This window comes from Procambarus clarkii, chromosome 12 (genome assembly GCF_040958095.1).
Source record: "Procambarus clarkii isolate CNS0578487 chromosome 12, FALCON_Pclarkii_2.0, whole genome shotgun sequence".
Classification (NCBI taxonomy): Eukaryota; Metazoa; Arthropoda; class Malacostraca; order Decapoda; family Cambaridae; genus Procambarus; species Procambarus clarkii.
Window position 1 is genome coordinate 48786027 of NC_091161.1, and position 8017 is coordinate 48794043.

At 40.7% G+C, this 8017-nt stretch overlaps 2 pseudogenes; both read left to right on the forward strand.

Annotated features, from left to right (window-relative positions):
- Nucleotides 1–342: 342 nt before the first annotated feature.
- LOC138364071 (pre-mRNA-splicing factor 38-like) lies at nt 343–2125 on the forward strand (annotated as a pseudogene).
- A 3565-nt stretch (nt 2126–5690) lies between these two features.
- Nucleotides 5691–7793, forward strand: LOC138364072 (pre-mRNA-splicing factor 38A pseudogene; annotated as a pseudogene).
- Nucleotides 7794–8017: the final 224 nt, after the last annotated feature.

Here is an 8017-nt window from a genome sequence, read left to right on the forward strand (position 1 = left end):
ATATTCATATGCTCTCATAATCTTGCTCCTCCTCCCCACCCGTCTTCTATCCCTCACTGACACCTGACTCCTACCCTCTTCTCTAGGACACTAATAAATACGCCTCCATCCTAAACATGGCACACCATCTGGTCACCACTTGGTCCGGGAGACATCTCCCGTCACGCAGGGTGCAGTCGCACCTCCACAGATCTCCAGTATCATCTATTGATACTGGAAATGGCTCAAAAGGGCCACCACTTACGGGCTATTCATGCCCGTGCCACCTTTTGGGTGGCTTAATCTTCTCTCTATCTCTCTCATCAATCAATCTAAACATGGCCTCTGTAATCAGTAGGCGACATGGCCAACCGCACGATCAGGGAATCCCGGGCCACTCACGGCACAAACCCCCAGTATTTAGTTGAGAAAATTATAAGAACTAGGATATACGACTCTAGATACTGGAAAGAAGAATGCTTTGCCCTCTCGGCGGAATTACTAGTCGACAAAAGCAATAGCCCTCAGGTGTATTGGTGGTGTTCACGGAGCCAACAGTTTTGAAAAACATAAATTAATAATTGAGTCGCAACATGGTTTTATAAATGGCCGTTTAACAAATTTGTTATCTTTTTATTCTAGCATTGTTGAGGCAGTTGATAGTGGTAAGGATTGCGATGTTGTATACCGTGACTTTAGCAAAGCTTTTGATACAGTGCCACATGAAAGACTGATTAAAAAAAATAGAGTCTCATGGTATTGGGGGTGCTATATTAAGCTGGATTAGGGCATGGCTATACCAAAGGAAACAGAGAGTTAGTATAAATGGAATCAAGTCAGAGTGGGAAAATGTTGTAAGTGGAGTGCCTCAAGGCTCTGTCCTGGGACCTCTGTTGTTTATAATATATATAAATGATTTAGATTCAGGTTTGAGTAGCAACATTTGCAAATTTGCCGATGATACGAAAATCGGTAGGGAAATTAATTCGGAGGAGGACTCACTATCACTTCAAGTTGATCTAGATAGGGTTTTGAAATGGTCAAAGGATTGGCAGATGCAGTTTAATGCTGATAAATGTAAAGTTCTGAGGTTAGGTAATGATGATAGAGTTACAAGATACGAGCTAGATGGTGTTGTGATTGCGAAGTCGGATTGCGAAAGGGATCTGGGAGTTATGATTAGTAAGAATTTAAAACAAAAGGATCAATGCATAAATGTTCGTAATAAGGCAAATCGGACACTTGGATTTATTAATCGCAGCGTTAGTAACAAGACACCTGGTGTGGTTCTCAAGCTATATCTTGCTCTAGTTAGGCCCCATTTAGATTATGCAGTTCAGTTTTGGTCGCCATATTATAGAATGGATATAAATTCACTTGAACGTGTCCAGCGTAGGATGACTAAGTTAATTCCCCAAATTAGAAATCTTTCATATGAAGAAAGATTAACAAAGCTTAAGTTGCATTCACTGGAAAGGCGAAGGTTTACATGATAGAGGTTTACAAGTGGATGAATGGACATAACCGGGGGGATATTAATAGGGTATTAAAAGTATCAACACAGGACAGAACACGAAACAATGGATATAAATTGGATAAGTTTAGATTTAGGAAAGACTTGGGTAAATACTGGTTCAGTAACAGGGTTGTTGATTTGTGGAACCAATTGCCGCGTAACATTGTGGAGGTGGGGTCCCTCGATTGTTTCAAGCACGGGTTGGACAAGTATATGAGTGGGATTGGGTGGTTATAGAATAGGAGCTGCCTCGTATGGGCCAATAGGCCTTCTGCAGTTACCTTTGTTCTTATGTTCTTATGTATGTTCATACCCACGCCATTCCTATGTCTCGTGCTAAAGATGCTCCAGATCCAACCTGAGACTGACATAATTATAGAATTCATCACACAAAAGGATTTTAAGTATGCTCGTGCTTTGGGGGCATTTTACTTGAGACTTGTATGTGGATCACTGAATTGTTACAAGTACCTGGAACCTCTCCTTAATGACTTTAGGAAACTACGCGTTATTGACCGTTCCGGCCAGTTCCAGTTTACTCACATGGATGAATATATTGATTGTTTATTAAGAGATGAATGTTCATGTGATATAATTTTACCGAGGATCCAAAAGAGACCTGATTCATGAAGCCAACAACGAGCTTAAAGGGCGAGTATCCGTATTAAATGATGATTTGGACAACCACGAGAGGGAAAGTGATGAGGAGGACATCTTTCCTCCACCAAGACCAAGAAATGATCCAGTAGAGCCATCCCGAACAACACTCTGTGACGACCAGGATGGCAGAGGCCACTCTAGCTCCCCACACCGAGGCCTTCCATGTGACAGAGAAAGAGAAAAGCTTCGCAGAAGTCACTCACAGGAGACAGATCATGAAAGAGGCAAGGAAAGGTCGAGAAAGAGACATCGCAGCAGATCAGAACAACGTCAGCGACGAGGATCTCCAGCCCATCGTCCCCATCACCGAAAAAATCGTGGAGAAAGAGAATCAAATAGAGAGAGAGGAAGGGATTGGAATCGTTGTGAACGCAAAGGAAAACAATATCGCAGTGGACGTAGTAAATGAGATACCTTTTTGAGGATGTGGTAGGAGCTGACAGTGCTCCATTTGACCTGCAACCTCACTAATATCTCACTGCCCTCTCATGAGTTGACCTCACACTTGACTGCCGCCTCATGATATGAACCTCAAGCTTCCTGTGTTATCATTATATATATAATTATATAATTATACACGAAGCCTTCTTTGGACTCTTGTATGTATTTGAAGACCTGTATTCACGTTTCTGTCTTATAAGAACTATGTATTAATAAACACTGTTGTAATAAATGAATGCTATTAGTTACATCTCATTATTTACCATCCCAAAGAATAATATGTACCTTTATTCAAGTACAAATAAAATATTTAAATATCTTAGCGCCTGGTGCTTAGAGAGTAGCTGTGATTAGGGTCTTCATCTGGATGAAAAATGTGAAAACCATCTTAAATGTGTTTTTTGATGTTTTTGACGTTGGTCGCAGAAAGGTGACATTTATATAAGGTATTTATATAAAGTCGTTTTTAACATATAATATACGTTAATTTCAGTCACTCAATTCATGGACCTTTGGTGCAAACGTATAACTAATGTTTTTAAACGTTTCTATTTTAAATTAAGTAAAAATGTATGTGGGTGGTTTTGTGCATGTGTGGGGTTGTGCTGGTCTGTGTGTGTGCGTGTACTTTTGATGTGTATGTTAAAGTGCAAATATGTAAGCACTACCATTACAAGAATAGGTGTATGGAGGTATTCCTTTTTTTATTAATACATTAGGTACATCTGCATTTGTGCAGCTACCCTAGACTACATGAAGGGGGAGTACAGTGTCAAAAAGCTAGTTACGTGATGCTAAAAATTCCCCATCACACTGGATGGTTAGCCCGTTTTGAATGAACAGCATGTTAAAATTTATGAATGCGTCTGTGGGGTTGACCGCTGAATGTAATGGACTTGAGTCGAGGACGGGTTGGTCCTGGGACCTCTGTTGTTTAATATATATATAAATGATTTAGATTCAGGTTTGAGTAGCAACATTTGCAAATTTGCCGATGATACGAAAATCGGTAGGGAAATTAATTCGGAAGAAGACTTACTATCACTTCAAGTTGATCTAGATAGGGTTTTGAAATGGTCAAAGGATTGGCAGATGCAGTTTAATGCTGATAAATGTAAAGTTCTGAGGTTAGGTAATGATGATAGAGTTACAAGATACGAGCTAGATGGTGTTGAGATTGCGAAGTCGGATTGCGAAAGGGATCTGGGAGTTATGATTAGTAAGAATTGAAGCTGAGTAGACGCAGGCTAACAGTAAGGAAAGAGCAAGAAAAATTCTTTATAGACAGCATAGAACATTGGTATAACAATTATGGGCCTGAGAATGTACAACAGTTTTATGATGACCTCATAAATAATACCTATGAGGCCATCAAAAATAGTGAGTCACGCCAAACAAAAAGAAGTACTGGTAAACAGGTCAGACACAACCAGTACTATGATGATGCTAAACTGAAAGAGCTTAAGGAGCCATGGTAACCGAAAACCTGAAGAAAAATGGAATATTTACGAAAAATACTACAACGTTCTGGCAACACTGTGGTCCAAACCGTTTAATGATATCTTGAAAAATAACGTAATTAGAGTCAAGTTTCCCGCTGCAACTTTCGTGAATCTGGTCCTCGCGGCGAGAGTGCGCCGCGGGATATTGTATCTTACGTTGTAGAAGTCTTATTTTTCGTAATAGCGTTGAAAATAACATGTTATGCATAAAATGAATATAAACTCACTCATTGGCAACAGTATTGTGTGAGAGAGAGGGTGGTACGTGGCTCAGGCCCTCAGTGACTGTATGTCTCTCGTGGGGAGTGGTTCTATCGCTGACGCGCTCTCACAATATCTCCCAGAACTCATGCTATTATTGTTATTTGTACTGCAATATGACTTACCAAACGAACAAGAGACAAGCATTGAAAGCTAGATGCATGCGAGCTCTCCATAGAAGGTACGAGCTGGCCGCAATTGCGTAAATCACGCATTGTCACGAGTGACCGTGAGTAAAGTAACTTGTCGCGCGCGCTACTCAACTCCAACTTTTACAACTAGATCTGGTTTCAGAGCCTTTATTTATTATTCAATTTACATGAAACTTGCACACTATATGTAGAGTTTACGCCTCTAAAAACTTACATCATTATTCTTATCTACGTAGATTTATTGATTTTATAAATAATGATAAACTTCATTTTGTTGCATACGTTTTTGGGAAACTTTTAAAAATCTGTATTTAAGAAAGACTTGGGTAAATACTGGTTCAGTAACAGGGTTGTTGATTTGTGGAACCAATTGCCACGTAACATTGTGGAGGTGGGGTCTCTCGATTGTTTCAAGCATGGGTTGGACATGTATATGGGTGGGATTGGGTGGTTATAAATAGGAGCTGTCTCGTATGGGCCAATAGGCCTTCTGCAGTTGCCTTTGTTCTATGTTCTTATGTTTACAACAAACGGGATAATAATAGGGTATTAAAAGTATCAACACAAGACAGAACACGAAACAATGGGTATAAATTGGATAAATTTAGATTTAGGAAAGACTTGGGTAAATACTGGTTCGGTAACAGGGTTGTTGATTTGTGGAACCAATTACCGCATAACGTGGTGGAGGTGGTGTCCCTCGATTGTTTCAAGCGCGGGTTGGACATGTTTATGAGTGGGATTGGGTGGTTATAAATAGTAGCTGCCTCGTAAGGGCCAATAGGCCTTCTGCAGTTATCTTTGTTTTTATATTCTCTCTATATATATGTTTTTATATTGAGATTATGCTCTCATAATCTTGCTCCTCCTCCCCACCCGTCTTCTATCCCTCACTGACACCTGACTCCTACCCTCTTCTCTAGGACACTAATAAATACGCCTCCATCCTAAACATGGCACACCATCTGGTCACCACTTGGTCCGGGAGACATCTCCCGTCACGCAGGGTGCAGTCGCACCTCCACAGATCTCCAGTATCATCTATTGATACTGGAAATGGCTCAAAAGGGCCACCACTTACGGGCTATTCATGCCCGTGCCACCTTTTGGGTGGCTTAATCTTCTCTCTATCTCTCTCATCAATCAATCTAAACATGGCCTCTGTAATCAGTAGGCGACATGGCCAACCGCACGATCAGGGAATCCCGGGCCACTCACGGCACAAACCCCCAGTATTTAGTTGAGAAAATTATAAGAACTAGGATATACGACTCTAGATACTGGAAAGAAGAATGCTTTGCCCTCTCGGCGGAATTACTAGTCGACAAAAGCAATAGCCCTCAGGTGTATTGGTGGTGTTCACGGAGCCAACAGTTTTGAAAAACATAAATTAATAATTGAGTCGCAACATGGTTTTATAAATGGCCGTTCATGTTTAACAAATTTGTTATCTTTTTATTCTAGCATTGTTGAGGCAGTTGATAGTGGTAAGGATTGCGATGTTGTATACCTTGACTTTAGCAAAGCTTTTGATACAGTGCCACATGAAAGACTGATTAAAAAAAATAGAGTCTCATGGTATTGGGGGTGCTATATTAAGCTGGATTAGGGCATGGCTATACCAAAGGAAACAGAGAGTTAGTATAAATGGAATCAAGTCAGAGTGGGAAAATGTTGTAAGTGGAGTGCCTCAAGGCTCTGTCCTGGGACCTCTGTTGTTTATAATATATATAAATGATTTAGATTCAGGTTTGAGTAGCAACATTTGCAAATTTGCCGATGATACGAAAATCGGTAGGGAAATTAATTCGGAGGAGGACTCACTATCACTTCAAGTTGATCTAGATAGGGTTTTGAAATGGTCAAAGGATTGGCAGATGCAGTTTAATGCTGATAAATGTAAAGTTCTGAGGTTAGGTAATGATGATAGAGTTACAAGATACGAGCTAGATGGTGTTGTGATTGCGAAGTCGGATTGCGAAAGGGATCTGGGAGTTATGATTAGTAAGAATTTAAAACAAAAGGATCAATGCATAAATGTTCGTAATAAGGCAAATCGGACACTTGGATTTATTAATCGCAGCGTTAGTAACAAGACACCTGGTGTGGTTCTCAAGCTATATCTTGCTCTAGTTAGGCCCCATTTAGATTATGCAGTTCAGTTTTGGTCGCCATATTATAGAATGGATATAAATTCACTTGAACGTGTCCAGCGTAGGATGACTAAGTTAATTCCCCAAATTAGAAATCTTTCATATGAAGAAAGATTAACAAAGCTTAAGTTGCATTCACTGGAAAGGCGAAGAGTTAGGGGTGACATGATAGAGGTTTACAAGTGGATGAATGGACATAACCGGGGGGATATTAATAGGGTATTAAAAGTATCAACACAGGACAGAACACGAAACAATGGATATAAATTGGATAAGTTTAGATTTAGGAAAGACTTGGGTAAATACTGGTTCAGTAACAGGGTTGTTGATTTGTGGAACCAATTGCCGCGTAACATTGTGGAGGTGGGGTCCCTCGATTGTTTCAAGCACGGGTTGGACAAGTATATGAGTGGGATTGGGTGGTTATAGAATAGGAGCTGCCTCGTATGGGCCAATAGGCCTTCTGCAAGTTACCTTTGTTCTTATGTTCTTATGTATGTTCATACCCACGCCATTCCTATGTCTCGTGCTAAAGATGCTCCAGATCCAACCTGAGACTGACATAATTATAGAATTCATCACACAAAAGGATTTTAAGTATGCTCGTGCTTTGGGGGCATTTTACTTGAGACTTGTATGTGGATCACTGAATTGTTACAAGTACCTGGAACCTCTCCTTAATGACTTTAGGAAACTACGCGTTATTGACCGTTCCGGCCAGTTCCAGTTTACTCACATGGATGAATATATTGATTGTTTATTAAGAGATGAATGTTCATGTGATATAATTTTACCGAGGATCCAAAAGAGACCGATTCATGAAGCCAACAACGAGCTTAAAGGTCGAGTATCCGTATTAAATGATGATTTGGACAACCACGAGAGGGAAAGTGATGAGGAGGACATCTTTCCTCCACCAAGACCAAGAAATGATCCAGTAGAGCCATCCCGAACAACACTCTGTGACGACCAGGATGGCAGAGGCCACTCTAGCTCCCCACACCGAGGCCTTCCATGTGACAGAGAAAGAGAAAAGCTTCGCAGAAGTCACTCACAGGAGACAGATCATGAAAGAGGCAAGGAAAGGTCGAGAAAGAGACATCGCAGCAGATCAGAACAACGTCAGTGACGAGGATCTCCAGCCCATCGTCCCCATCACCGAAAAAATCGTGGAGAAAGAGAATCAAATAGAGAGAGAGGAAGGGATTGGAATCGTTGTGAACGCAAAGGAAAACAATATCGCAGTGGACGTAGTAAATGAGATACCTTTTTGAGGATGTGGTAGGAGCTGACAGTGCTCCATTTGACCTGCAACCTCACTAATATCTCACTGCCCTCTCATGAGTTGACCTC